The 14,706-nt window shown below is 35.0% G+C and overlaps 1 protein-coding gene across 2 annotated transcripts in view; it reads left to right on the forward strand.

The window, feature by feature from the left end:
- The window catches only part of ZFHX4 (zinc finger homeobox 4), a 188,826-nt gene that overhangs the window by 26,889 nt on the left and 147,231 nt on the right, over positions 1-14,706 (forward strand). The window lies entirely within an intron of this gene.

Here is a 14,706-nt window from a genome sequence, read left to right on the forward strand (position 1 = left end):
ACATTACTAAAAGCATATTGAAATATATGGAATCAGAGGCTTTATTTATAAACTTTTACCCTATGTCTCATTTACACCTGTCTCAGTGGCTTTGATTTCTTCACTGGCTTCCCCAATATAAAAGAATGTTGGGGATAGTATCATATATAAAATAATACTTTTTAAACCTATTGATTTTTTTTTTTTTTTTTTTTTAACCTAGCACCACTCTTGGCTAAATGTAAATGGTTACAGGGAGCAGAAGACAAAATCAGTGCCCAACCTTGTGAATGCATAATCTTTAGTTTGGTGACAAACAAGAACGCTCCAAACATGATGTTTATTTTCCTGTGTGTGTTCAGTAGTACTGAGTAAACACACTGTCCCTTAGCATCCTTGAAAGTCTCTAAAAGTAAACTCTGTTGTTATTTTGCATGACTGCCTTCCTAACTATCAATATTTTTCCCCTAAATGAGTGTGGTATAGATAAATGTGCTTATTTATTCAATGCTTTATATAATGGCAAATATACTTTTATCTTTACTTGGAAAACTATGCAGATGTAATGAATACATGCAAGTGATGAACACCATTTATTACAGAACTTGTCCTGACTTTCTCTAAACCCTAATTACTGATTAATTTATTTTCTGCAGTTTGTTCACTGGATTGTCTTGATTGTCTTGGTTCATGTACAAATATAACACATTCATTACTATGATGAATCACTTGGTAACTTATTAAAAACTTCTTTTTGTCTAGAGGATATTAAAATTCAGAAAATACTGCAAACCATTAGTCATTGTAACAAGCTCTAAATATGATTACAAAATCCATTTTGCAAGTGTTATCTATTGATTTATACTAGAAATCAGTGATAACTATACTATCAGGAGTCAACCAGTGATTATCAAACCTATGACTGTTCTAACACTATTTAAAATTATAACCACACACGAAAAGATCAGATTGTGGCTATTTTGATTAGGTGAAGGAATTATTTATTTGGATTGGTCTAGTACTATGTGTTTGGGTTGTTTCTTGGAGTTCAAATTCTAGATAAATGTACTGTGCATAAAATCCTAATGACTCAGTGTGAGAATTTGTAACACTGTTCATGTGATATTGGCACTCTGTGGATCAATAATGAAAGCATTAGATTTGGGTTACGTTCCAGAGTTTGAAGGGAGTGCAGGCCCTAATGTGAGATGGAAAGCTTCTAAGTTGACAGTATTGAAAATATAATATAAAGAATTAATTGTATTATAATTCATAGGTTTTGCAGCAACAGTTGACAACTGTTCAATTGTCTACTTTTTTTCTGTTGATACCTGACCTATTAAAACTTTTAGAATACCTAGGAGAGAAAAACAAACATTAAGTTTGTATAAATAATAGATTTAGACCCTGGGAGTTATATAGAATATTCATGAACTGTGTTTATATTCATGCAGCTCCTCTAACACTTTAAATTAACATGTTGTGAATAGAAGATATAGATGTATAAATTTTCTATTTTTTAATCTTTTGTGGGAACCTAAAGGAAGGTAGGGTGTTATTGTTTACTTTTTCAGAAAACATTTAATCTAACTGCTTGATGATAATTTAAATGTATGTATGCGTGTGTGTAAGTGTGTGTGTGTGTGTGTGAAGTTTATCCATTCATTCCATAAGCAGGGATTGGCCACCTCATTCTCTTCAGGGCAATTTGCTTGGTGCTGCAGTTACTCTTGAAGTTCCTTTTCATGGAGAGTTGGATGTTGTCTTTGAATTTGTAGCAACCAATTAAGATAAAAGCATAAGTACAAAGAGGGCCTTAAAGCAGAGTGAGCTTCAGATCTCACAACCAAAAGGTGTACTCTTTCCTTAAAAATCTTATAAATCATATAAAAATGTACTCTTCTTTAGTTGCTTATCTCTTAAATACCTAAATATTCTTATTCAGTGTAATGTTTAAATATGGTCAGCAAACAAACTTTGAACAAATGTATCTTGAATTAATGGAAGATTGAAGAGATAAATATTTGAGCTATTGAGACTTGGTATTAGACAATTGAACAATTAGACAATTCTTTTGCATTTTCTTTCAAGAAGCATTCATTATTTCTAGTAGTAACTGGAAAAATACTCCAAGTAGCATTGTGTTGAGGATTCCACTTCTAAAGCGATTTCAGAAACTGTGTGAATCATAGAGGATTTTCAAGTGCAGTAATGAGGATATTAGCAAGCTTGGTTGGCTTGTGTTGGCAAAATAAAAGTGGTTCATAAGTAACATTAATTGCTTTTAAATGAGAAACTAACAAATTGGCCTGAGCCTGGAAAAAGAAATGATGGCTAAAATATTAAAATTAGAATTAAAATAGTTTCAGAGTTAATGACTAGACAGTAATCTCCTCTATAAAATTCATTTTCATTAGGAGTTTAATTTACATCATTTTGCATCATGAATTATTTAAACATGAAAGGGAAGTGACAAGTAGCAGTTATAAGACAAATACAGAGCTGCAAGAAAACAGCTTGTCTTGTTATTGACAACATATTGATTCATAACACTAAATGTGGTGATGTGTCATTTCAATTTGAATAGGCCACTTTACCTCCTGCATTGTCAAACTGAAGCAGCGTTACCTAAAAGTGTGTCCTTCTTCTAGGTTAAGGAGGTTAAAAGTTAAAGGTTAAGGTTAGCTTAAAAGCATCATCTGCCTGGCTGCTTGACTTGAAACTGATCAATTTAATGAAAATCTGTTTTACAGATGTCGTTTTAATGTATTTGGCAGGATTTAGGCAGCTTTAACATTAGATGTGTGCTAGTAAAAATTATATCTTTATTTGACCAGAACAACACCTTTCCTTTTATGTTTAAGGTAGAAGGCTTGTGGGTTATGGTATTTTGGCAAAGAACCCAGAGGCACAATGTGTTGATGATTTTTCCATATGGACTCAAAAAGAGAATACCTTTATGCCTATTGCTAATGATGACTGCAAAAACAAACAAAGCTATATTCATTTTTGGCAGCATTATTTTCCTTAGAAATTTTTTAAAAGCAATTTTGTTACTGTTAAGAAAATCTTACTCATGTCTTCAAGTGAGATTCTCTGAAGTGTTAAGCACTATTAAATTTGGACTTTTCCTACAGAAATTTGACTGATGAAACAAAATTGCTCTAGGAAAATAAAACAATAAAATGAAACTGAAGATTGCTCATAATCTTTACTTTTAATGTTTGAATATGTATTCAAAGTGAGATTAATAAATACAAAATATGTAGCTAGCTACAGTCAATCTTGCAAGGTGAATATATGTGTGTGTGTATAAAACAGTGGTTTTTCAGCTAGCCCATTTATTTGATTTAATTATATTCTTCTAATTTCATATGTTTCTATTCTTTACAAATTTTAGTCAATTGATAAAATAATTGGTTCTCAATAAATATTTGTAGAATGAGTGATGGATTAACAAATAACCTAAGGAACAAATTAAAGAAACTCCTTTACTTCCAGCTTTTATTTTTTAAAAATGCAATGTAATTTTGTCTACCCCTTAAATTATCTCCAACTTTTTCTAAAGAGTCTAGTAAAAAGATATAATGAAAACCACAGAGCACTACACGTTCAAATTGAGGAGGAACAAATGAAACCGGCAATATTCCGGATTTACAGTTTAGTTTGTTCTTGGCTCAGTATGGCCAAGACTTTTCTGGCCAGCTGATTGGTCTAACCACCATTTGGTACAGGACATAGAAATACTCTTGCTGCATCTGTACTTGGGCTGCTCTTTTAATATTATATGTATTTATAAGTGAGGTGTTCACAGCTTTGCTTGTTCAAAGTCAAAGCCTTAATTATACTACCTTTTTTTTTCCTTCCTGCATCTGCTAGTAGTGAAGCAGAGTAGTCCGTCTGAATTCCATAATGCCTTTTTCATATTTGGATTTCAAATTGACTGAAAGCAGTGAACAAATTGCCTGTCTCCATGGTGAGCAAAGGAACACACTTGGGATTTAGTCCTAGGTAACTTTTAGTGTAACATTCCCCCATGGAACATTTTTTGGGTTTTTCTCATTATCCATGTTATGGATTAAGGAATCCTGGTTAAAAACTAAAATCAAGGTGTTGGGGATGCCCACAGAGGAGAATGCAAGGAGACATATTGGGAACAGTATGTGTAAAGAAAATTTAAAAAATGGAATAATTAGGTTCACCTACCTTTTTGTGCTTTTTTTTTTTTTTTTTTTTTTCTTAGTAGGAAATAATAGCCCAATCAGTTTGGAATTAACGAAGAGTCACAGGTATTTTCATTTCAATAGGCCTGAGTCCAACTTTGCAATTTAAAATCAAATATACCAGATATGTACCATTTCAATTATTGAACTGTCATTGTCCCGGTGTGATGGTAAAGGAGGTCAGGAGATTGTGTGGAACACATTTACATAAAAGTCATTGTGTGAAAAGAAATTGGAATATGTGTGTGTATCTAAGAAACCAAAACAAGTTTTTCTTAATCTTATTCTAGTCATTTGTTTAGATGAAGAAAGCTGTTTTCAGAGATAAACAAAAAGTTATTCTTTTCTGTTACTAAACATTAACCTGAATATGGAAATTTTTGCACTTTTGTATTAGTTTCGGATTTATGTTCATTTCAAGGTTGAAATGCAGTGTGAAATTTAATTCCAGTTGCAGGATTTGTTTTGAAAAAAACTAATCACAATTCAAATTATTCTATTGTATTCTCATATAAATAGACAGGGCAGAGATTGAAAAAAACAGTTTCTGTAGTAGAATAGTACATACTTGCATAATGCTTATAACTATTAAATACATGTATTAAATAAAGAGGAGTTGGTTTGCTAATAGCAACTAATAAATCACTGGTGTTTTCAGAACAAATGCAATTGGCCAGCCGTATCAACTACATCTACTTCTGTTTTTAAGCTTGACTTTTGCTGAAGCACAGCTATGTGTTATAACATGGCTACTTCAGCACAAATATGGGCTTTCTCACTGCATTCACATGTCTAGTAATATATTACATTGTGAGCTGAGAACCTTCTTTGTACCATACGAGAAAAGAAAAATGACCAAAAATCTGTCAGTTGAAGGACAGAGAGATAGAAAGATAGATAGATAGATAGATAGATAGATAGATAGATAGATAGATAGATAGACAGATAGACAGACAGATAGATATCAATCCCTAGGAAGATTGACTTAGACCAGGCATTAGCAACTTACTACATCCATGTCAGAATAGATAAAATGATTTTTATTGTGTGAGATTGTTATCAAGCCCAGACAAAATTTAAAGAAAGCGAAGTGTGTCATTAGAACCCTCCTACTCTATTTTCTGTGTGTCTTTTCTTAACCAATGCCACCGTCTGCCTACACATCAGGAATATACTGTTATGCTCTTTTCTGTTTTCCTGAAATCCTTACTACTTTACCCCACCTAGGTCTTCTCTTCATGGAAATATTCCATGTTGCAAGATTACCTAATTCCCCACAGAAAACTAGCGTTCCTTTAATTAAGGGGAATGAAGCCTTTTTATAAAAGCAGAGTCATGCATCCAAAGGTGTAATTGACTTAGAAGTCTTTTTCAGCATGCATTTTTTAAAAAGGAACTGCCTGAACTGGAGGAATTTCTAATGTTTGTGTGGAATGGAGTGATTATGTCAGCGACTGGGGTTAGGTAGGGCAGTGGCCCTCCTTAAGAGCTTTCTTCATTTACTCCTGAACACACACACACACACCACCACCACCACCACCACCACGCACCACTGCCACCACCACCACCACCAACACACCATACCTCAGAAACAGAGTCAACAATTTGGCTCCCCTATTCATGTCAACTCATACTTTACGATTCACATTGCATTTTTTGTGTAACTTGTGTTCATTCTATTTCATGTGAAGTGCAGGTATGATTTAATCAAAAGTGCTAAGTTGCTCATTTGTCACCCACCCTGAGGTCATTTAGGTAATGCAGACAAAGGTGTTCTCTCATAATTAATGTGCTCTCCCTGTGTGTTTCTGTGGCTTAAATGTAATAGTCCCCATCATTGGAGCTTGTTTAAAATTGCTGAAATGTTCAAGTGGGTGCTGGGATGCCATGACATAATGCAGTCAAAGTCATACGTTAAGCAGTCCTCACACTGCTGAAAGGGTCTTGGCCCTGGGTGGAGTGAGGAGGAGCTGGCGTGTGTATAATGACCATGGTTCTGCTTCCAGAACATCTGGCCTTCCTGAACTTTGCTGGAAATGTTTTTACGAAGTTTGCCTTGAGTCTGAATCTCTACTCAGGTTGAGTTCAATTAGATGTGGAGATTTGTTCATTATTCAGATAATTCAAGCCTTAAAAGGTGCTTTCTTCCTGCCCCCCCACATTATCAGCCTATTCCGGGAGAGTGTATAGGAGAATTTGATTTGTTCGAAAAGTGAAGGACAGGCATGAAGGCACAGCCACCAATAACCATGAGGAAACACCTTCACAGATTCTATAACCCAAGAGGATGGCAATTAGTATAACAGGCACAAAGGCCCCATTCTGTTTGCAGAATACAAAAACAATATCTCAATTTTTACTTCTGGTAAATATAGAAGCACTTATTGAACACTTACTATGTGAAAGGTTTTGAAGTGTCTGATATGGTGTCTGTGTCCCATTGACGTGATGGAATATAAGCCACCTTTCTAAGTGCTGCTCAAAGACAAAGAGTTTTCTAAGGTGATACTTCCTAACTCATTCTGCTCACCAATATAATGGGTTAGATTTGGTGATTAGATGTCGGGGACATTAAAGTTGTTCAGAGTTAAATCTATGGACCTAGTTATCAAAAGTTTCCATGCATTTTTTTTTCAGCAATGTTTAGTCAAGGGGCTGCCTGTGAGTGGTCTTTTGAGTCACCAGTAGATGTAGTATAATGTCACTTCTGTATCTTCGCTTATTCTTATTGCCCTATTGCATAGCAAGACTTCATTGATCAGTTGATTAGATAAGGATTATAGTGGGAAGTTGAGGGCAGGATAGAGCTTTTCTACTAGTTGGGACATATATGTAGTTTTCAAACATGAGGATGATGCTACTAGTGCATCTCCTAGAATATGAAGAAGAAAACTACATAATAAAGAATGCAGGCCAGGCGCGGTGGCTCACGACTGTAATACCAGCACTTTGAGAGGCTGAGACAGTTGGATCATGAGGTCAGAAGTTTGAGACCAGCCTGTCCAGCATGATGAAACCCTGACTCTACTAAAAATACAAAAATTAACCAGGCGTGGTGGTGCACGCTTTTAGTCTCAGCGGCTGAGGCAGGAGAATTGCTTGAACCTGGGAGGCAGAGGTTGCAGTGAGCCGAGATTGCACCACTGCACTCCAGCCTCTGCAACAGAACAAGACTTTGTCTCAAAAAAAAAAAAAAAAAAAATGCAAAATGAATCTAATTACAACTACCATCCACCCCTTTAAAAAACCAGGATAAAAATGTAGTATAACTCTTGGGAAACCTCTGTAAATTCAACCTACAATAAGGTCAATGAGAGTGCTGCTTAAAGATACATTATTGTAATGACCAGTTACAGTGTTATTATCACAGATAATAACAGTTGTTATTGTGACCGCATTTTATTTCACTTGGTTTTACATCACTTTATTAACATTTTATTTTCCTTATCTTTAAGGAAATTTTGTAATCTTGAACTTAATATATTAAATGTGCATACGTAAATATAAAAGTGTACAGAGACCATATTCTTTTGACTTAGAATTTCCTACAGACTTTATTTCATTGGAAGTACTAGCATAAAATATACATTTCTCTCTCCTGTTGCTTAAAGAGTTAGTGTTAGGACTCTGTTTGTCCATCAAGCAATTTTTAAGGAGTAGTGCAGGGAAAGGTTATGGTTGAAGAACTATTTGTTCCTGTATATCTGCTAATAAAATTATTGGAATACAGGGCTGAGTGTGGGAAGAAATGATCCATTGATAAATCCAACTGTGACAGTTAACTCCAGTTTGGGAGGAAAGCTTTTAAAGCCTTAAAATAATGATTTGTAGTCTATGATTACATGCCCTGTTGCAAGAAGAGCCTCATTTATCGATATAGTTGGCAATTTACTGTCTATATATAATTTACGGGCTATTCAGAGGAATTTTCCAAAAAAATCCCTCCTGATGCCAGATAATCTGTCAACAGTGAAACCATATTGATAATTGACTTACTTATTTTTTCCCTTTTACAATGGCATTATCTTTTTGGAGAGAAGATACAGTGACAATAATCATGTAAGTTAAATTCTTTATGTACATTACTTCACATACTTTTCGTAACAGCTATATGCTATTATTATATTCTGACATATGAGGAAACAGATTCAGAGAAAAACACCTTGCTTGAGTCCTTATAGATAGTAAGAGGTTGAGCTGGAATTCTAACCTTGGCCTCTTTTCAGCTCATGCCCCTAGCCCACATTAAAAAGGTTTTTTAATTAAGAAAACTTCTATATTTGAGGATAGGAAAAACAGGTTATGGGAAAGTAGCCCATTTTCACTTCTTCAAGCTAGCAGATTTTCTTAAAGGCATTGCCAACGCAGTAAGAGCTGGCTAGTAGGTTTGTGCACGTGAATGCAGTCTACTGAGATGATGAACTTAAACCCACTGGGTCATCGATGAACAGGAAGGGGAAACTGTTGTTAAAATTATTAGCTGCTGTGTGTCCTGCGATGACAGAGATTTTTCACTTTAAAAGTCTTCTTTTTACTGGCATGTTTGGGTATTTGGTATATTAAATAGAAAGGACTAATAGAATATTTATCACTTCTAGTGCCTGAGCTCTCAGTGCTTGCAAGTTAAGCACCTTTGGAAGCTGCATTAATTCATTCAGGTCACCAGGGTACCTCAGCAGTAATGTACTAAATGGTACCCTGCTGACCTGAAAGAGGGAATGTGCCTCCCTAAGCATTTAATTTACCACACAAGAACAACTAAAGCACAATCTACTCACTGCCTAGAACCTGAGTCTCTTTCTCCTTCTCCTGGTTTCCTTACCACTACTGGAGGAAGTTGTATTCACTTGCTACTTCTTATGATTTTTTAAAAAAATCTTGTTTTGAATTATTATTATTATCTTAATTTTATCTTTTACGTCTTACTTTGATCCATTTTAGTTACAAGACTTGAGGGATTCTCTCTCCATCATATGTTGATAATACACTCCTTTCCTCTCTCCTCCTGAAAATTCTGCTAATGATTTCAATGTAAAGCCCAAAGTCTTGACAGAGCTACTTAGATTAACTGGACTTAGAGATGCTTGGAGAAATCTCACCTCCCTGAATCTGGCTACCCGATCTTGCAGAAAACTGTCAGTCACTGACATTGCTGCAGTTGACCACATCTATTAAGGAAATGTTTATTTACTGGAGAGTAAGAATAGTCATAGCTTGGCATCACAGAATCGTTAACTGCATGGAAACTTTCAATAACTACGGCTGGTGTATTTAAAGCATGTCAGGACTTTTTTTTTTTTTTCTTGAGATAGGGTCTTGCTTTGTCGCCCAGGCTAGAGTTCGGCAGCGTGATCACTGCTCACTGCAGCCTTGACCTCCTGGGCTCAAGTGATTCTCCTACCTCAGACTCCCAAGTAGCTAAGATTACAGGCAGGTGCCACCACCTTGGGCTAATTTTTGTGGTTTTTGAGAAACGAGGTTTCGCCATGTTGCCCAGGCAGGTCTCGAACTCCTGGGCTCAAGCGATCCGCCCCCCTTAGCCTCCCATGGTGCTGGGATCACAGGCATGTGCCACTGCATCCAGCCTGTGAGAATATTTTGGTAACTGTAGTGTGCAGTATTTTTAAAAGACTTAAAATATTTCTAACTATTCGTTTGGCAGGCCTGAGAATAGGACTAGCATATATCCTTAGGGTCTAAAATCATTCATTGTTCAATTGCAAAAAATCAGGTAGCAAGTCTAATTGCCAACACCTCTGAAGGAGAATCAATTTATAAGACATCTCCTTTCAACTCAACATATATTCGGCACTTACTACTGAGTAACTGTGTAGACGGTATCAGTAATGGAGAAGGAGGAAAATAATTCTCAATTTTTAAACCAAATAGTGTTTTTTTTTTTTTTTTTTTTTTTTTTTTGAGAAAGACTGACATGCTAAACTGGGAATTATATAAAACCAGAATTTGCCTTTTAGAATTTATTTTATTTAATGAATTTACATCATAAGATAAAGGGAGAAAATTCTCTCTCGTTTACTCTGTGAAGCCAAATATCGCTATTCTTTAAACAGAAACCCTGTGATATCTTTTCAGAAGTAATGTGTCTAAAGGCAAATTCTGGTGTATTATTTTTTTGTTTTTGATTTTTATTAGAAAATTAGGTAATTCAAAAATCCCACACATTTGGATGGAATAGAAGTACCAAATTTTTCCATGATGAGTATTTCCTGAGAAGATACTCCCCAGTTTCATAACTGAATTCCTTAAAAATAGGTGCAAGGGGAATTTACAAATAACTTTTCTTTTTTTTCAGAGGAAAATAGTCTTGGCTCTCTTAATTCTGTAAATATTAGAAAAACTAAAATGAGATTTTTGAAGAGCTGTTTAATTTTTAGAGCATCAATTCTTAACATGAAGGTAGAGGTACTCTCTTTAAGTCACAAAATGAGACAAGCTTTTCCTGATTATCCTATTGCTCACTTTTTTTCCACATTTCCTTAGACACATGCTTTACATGTCTGGTATAATGTTTAGTGGTAAGTTTCTGTTCCGTGTACCAGGTCACTCAATTACGGCTACCCCCTTAATTACAGCAGCTTGATAATTTCTTGGCAAATCATTGATTAAGAAGAAGTACATTGAAATTGATTACACACAAACACACACACTTTTCCAAAAAGTGAACAATTTAATTCTTTCAGTGAATGTAGAACATGGATCTATTCAGATCTCTTGTGTTAAGTGATAAAAAAAGGCCAAATGCCAGTACCTCAATGACGTTTTCCATATATATCCAAGGAGACCTATTGTATTTTTTTTTGTCCAAACTTCCTTGGAATGAATTGTGTGTGTGTGTGTGTGTGTGTGTGTGTGTGTGTGTAAGAGACAGGGAGAGAGAGAAGAATGAGAATAGAATATATAAAAATGTATTAAAATTGATGAAGATTAAGGGTTAATCATTAATGCCCTGTATTTTATTTTAAAGTAGATCACAGAAATCTCTTCCTGCCCATTGTAAGTGTGCTCAGTTCCTAGAGATAATAAACCTTTGATGATGTTGTGCAAGACTCGTCAAGAAGCACTGAAATCAGTTCTGTATGTACACATGACTAATCAAAGGATCAGAGAACAGGATATGATTTGCTAAAAGTGATAGCTTCTCCAAAAAGCAAATAGCCTTGCTAACTGTGGGAGCACAGTAAGCCTGTATTTTTTTTTTTTTTTTCCTACAAAAGGCAGGTCCTACTCCCAACCTTGGAGTAGACATGCTTTGCAAAGGCTTTAGCACTAACTGTTTTTAAAAAATATTTTAAAAGTAAAGTGCTTCTGAAATTAATGTCTACCTAATTAACACGCTGCTCTTTTATTTGGTCTTAAAGGCATAATAGATAACACAAGATTCTTAGACTTAGAGACATCCTTGAAATTCAGAGTATTAGGTAACCCAAAAAAGTACCTTCTTAAACGGACCAACTGTCAGATGTCCATAGTGGGGAAATGATGAAATAAGACAGCAATCCCAATACTGAAGTTTGCAGTTCTACATAAAAATATGACTGAAAGTTTTAAGAAAGCAGTTCTGCATTAGAAAGAGAAAGGACTAAAGTGATACGCTACAAAATCTACCATGTTGACAGTGCAGTGAATCTTGAGATCATTGTCTTCTGCTTTTATCTCAACTTCATTTTTTTATTTGCAACAACTCTATTGAGCTATAATTCATATGCCATTCAACTAATCCATTTAAAGGATACAATTCAATGATTTTTATAATTTGTACAGAATTATGTAGCCATCACCACAATTGATTTTAGAATGTTTTCATCATCCCAAGAAGAAATCCTGTACCGTTTAACTTCCCACCCTTATCCCCAATCCTCCCTCCCCCGGCCCTAGGCAATCACTAATTGCTTTCCGTCTCTATAGATTTGCCTGTTCTGGACATTTCATATAGATAGAATCATAGTATATGGGGTCCTTTGTGACTAGCTTCTTTCACTTAGCATAATGTTTTTAAGGTTCATCTGTGCGGTAGCATGTATCAGCACTTCATTCCTTTTAATTACCACATTTCCATTGCATAGGTATAGTACATTTGTTATTTACACCCCATCAATTGTTGGATATTTGAGCCGTTTCCACTTGTTGTCCACTATGGAAAATGATGCTATGAACATTTGTATACAAGGTTTTGTGTGGACATATGCTTTCTTTTCTCTTGGGGTATATACCTAGCCGTGAAACAACTGAATTGACAGTCAATAATATTAACTAGATTCACATTACTGTCATCTGTTCTTAATTTTTGCCTGGTTTGTTCCTTTTCCCCTGTCCTTTAAAGAATACTTCACATTTTTATCATTCTCTCAATGTCTCTTATCCATCTTCTGTTCTTCTCTGGCTGACTAGCTCAGTTAAGAAAATTGATAGTAGCATATGTTGAGCACTTATTTGGTGTCATGATAATATCCTAAGTTCTTTAAATTTATATAATTATTTAATTCTCACAGCAATCCTGTTAGATTAGCTACTATTATTATGCCCATTTTGAAGATGAGAAAACTAAGACAATGAAATCTTAATTTATACAAGGTCACATAGCTAGTAGTAACAGTGATAGCTGAGTCAGGACTTGAACTCAGACTGTCTGGTTCCAGCACGCACGTTGTTAAATAGGACACCTTATTACAGTGAAGATACTGCCTCGAGAGGGGATACCTGGAAGGGAAGGCCCTGTTTGTGGCAGAGGAGATGGGAATACAGGTGCAACTGTAATAGTTGGTCTTTGAGGAGGACATGTATCCCCTGAGGCAGGAAGAAAAGAATGAATGATGAGAAAGGTAAAGATTTAGAATCTTTTGAAGGAGGAGAAGTGAGGGCTGGCAAATTAGAAAAATCACTCTTAACAGTATATAGGCTTTAGTTCTTTATAAAGTCTGAATGTGAATCATTTATTTGATTCATACTATGTTCTTTGAAAAACACCTACAAATTGTATTCTCTGCATTTGTAGGAATGAAAAAATTGGTACATTTATGACAGCTTAAATCGACTGAAGTATATTTTGTTTGATGTTCTAGTAACACAGAGAGGCTTATTTATCCTCATTGATTAAAAACACCCTATTCTGGGCCCCAAGGCAAATGAGACAGACACAAAGGGAAAAACTGGAGAGCTTCCTCCTGTCCTCAAGAAGTTCACCAGTTTTAAGAAGCAAATACCTTATACTTTTTCTCTGTGCTTTATTTTTTCTTATAAGTTGTTCTTGTTCACAGCTTTCCTGAATTCCAGAAGTTTGTGAGGACATTTTTAGTGCTTTATATAACACATTTTTGTAGTGTTTAATTCTTTGTATCATTTAGAGAATTAATATTTAGATTTCTTGCGGTATTTGGGGAAAAATTAGATTTCTACTTTGTAGAACTTTGATAGAGTGTCTCTGTGTTTCCATACCAGTAAAGGTGTTGTCACATTGTTGAAAAATAATGTACAGTAACAGTATAATTGGAGTCTTCTCTCTCTTTCGCCACCACCTCTCCGCCTATGTGATGTTTGTGACTGTATGTATGACTTTTATGTTCTCATAATAGTAAGTATATGGATGAACCAAAATATTTCATGGTATTTTTCTTGCTAACGGACAGGATTTTTTGTTCTTTTTATGAGTATAAGAGTATGAATATGCCTCTTTCTCATATCTGATGTAATAATTGATGTAAAAAGTCTTACTATTTTATATATAGCTATTTCAGGCCTAATCTTATTTGTTTCAAACCGTTACTAATGTTTCTTGAAGTTTTCAGTTTCTAGAGATCTTCATGTAGCTCATTGACCTGGGTATGATGAGGTCAGGCAAGGGCTGCCAATATTCCTATTGTCAGAACATTATCATTGTGTAACTTTTTCTTTCTATTTTACCATTAAAATGAGTTAAGGGGAAATTATGCAAGAAAACATGATAAGCTCCTATACTACATCACACGCTAAAAGATTCTCGGCATCAGCTTTCTTGAGTCTGTGCCACAGTGAAACTGAAAGATGGACTGCCTGTTTCAGTATTTATGTCTATGAACACTTGATGAGCTTAATAAGCTTTAATGAGGTGGATATCAATGTTTGATATCCTCCCATTATTAACATACTGGGGATGGAACATGGTGGGAGGGAATAAGGGAATGTCTCAGAGAAAGAGAGTGGAAAATAGGCACAAACACCTGCCTATATCTCTCTGTAACTCAAGAAAAGTTTAAAACAAGGTTAGGCATTTTCTATCTTAAGGTGTCCAGCTGAATCACTTTTTATGTTTTTTATTTTTTATTTTTGCAAGCATTTCTGTATCTTAGTTAATATATTAGTAAATGGAGAAAAAATACTCCACTGAGTTCTGTAGATCTTAATTGAGATTCAAAAATAGCTTCGAAAAAAAAAAAAAAAGGATTCTGAGATGAATCCTTTCCTTACGTGTGGAAAATGTTACTCATGTCTTGTCAGTACATCCACTCTA

This window comes from Piliocolobus tephrosceles, chromosome 7 (assembly GCF_002776525.5).
Source record: "Piliocolobus tephrosceles isolate RC106 chromosome 7, ASM277652v3, whole genome shotgun sequence".
In the NCBI taxonomy this organism is placed as follows: Eukaryota; Metazoa; Chordata; class Mammalia; order Primates; family Cercopithecidae; genus Piliocolobus; species Piliocolobus tephrosceles.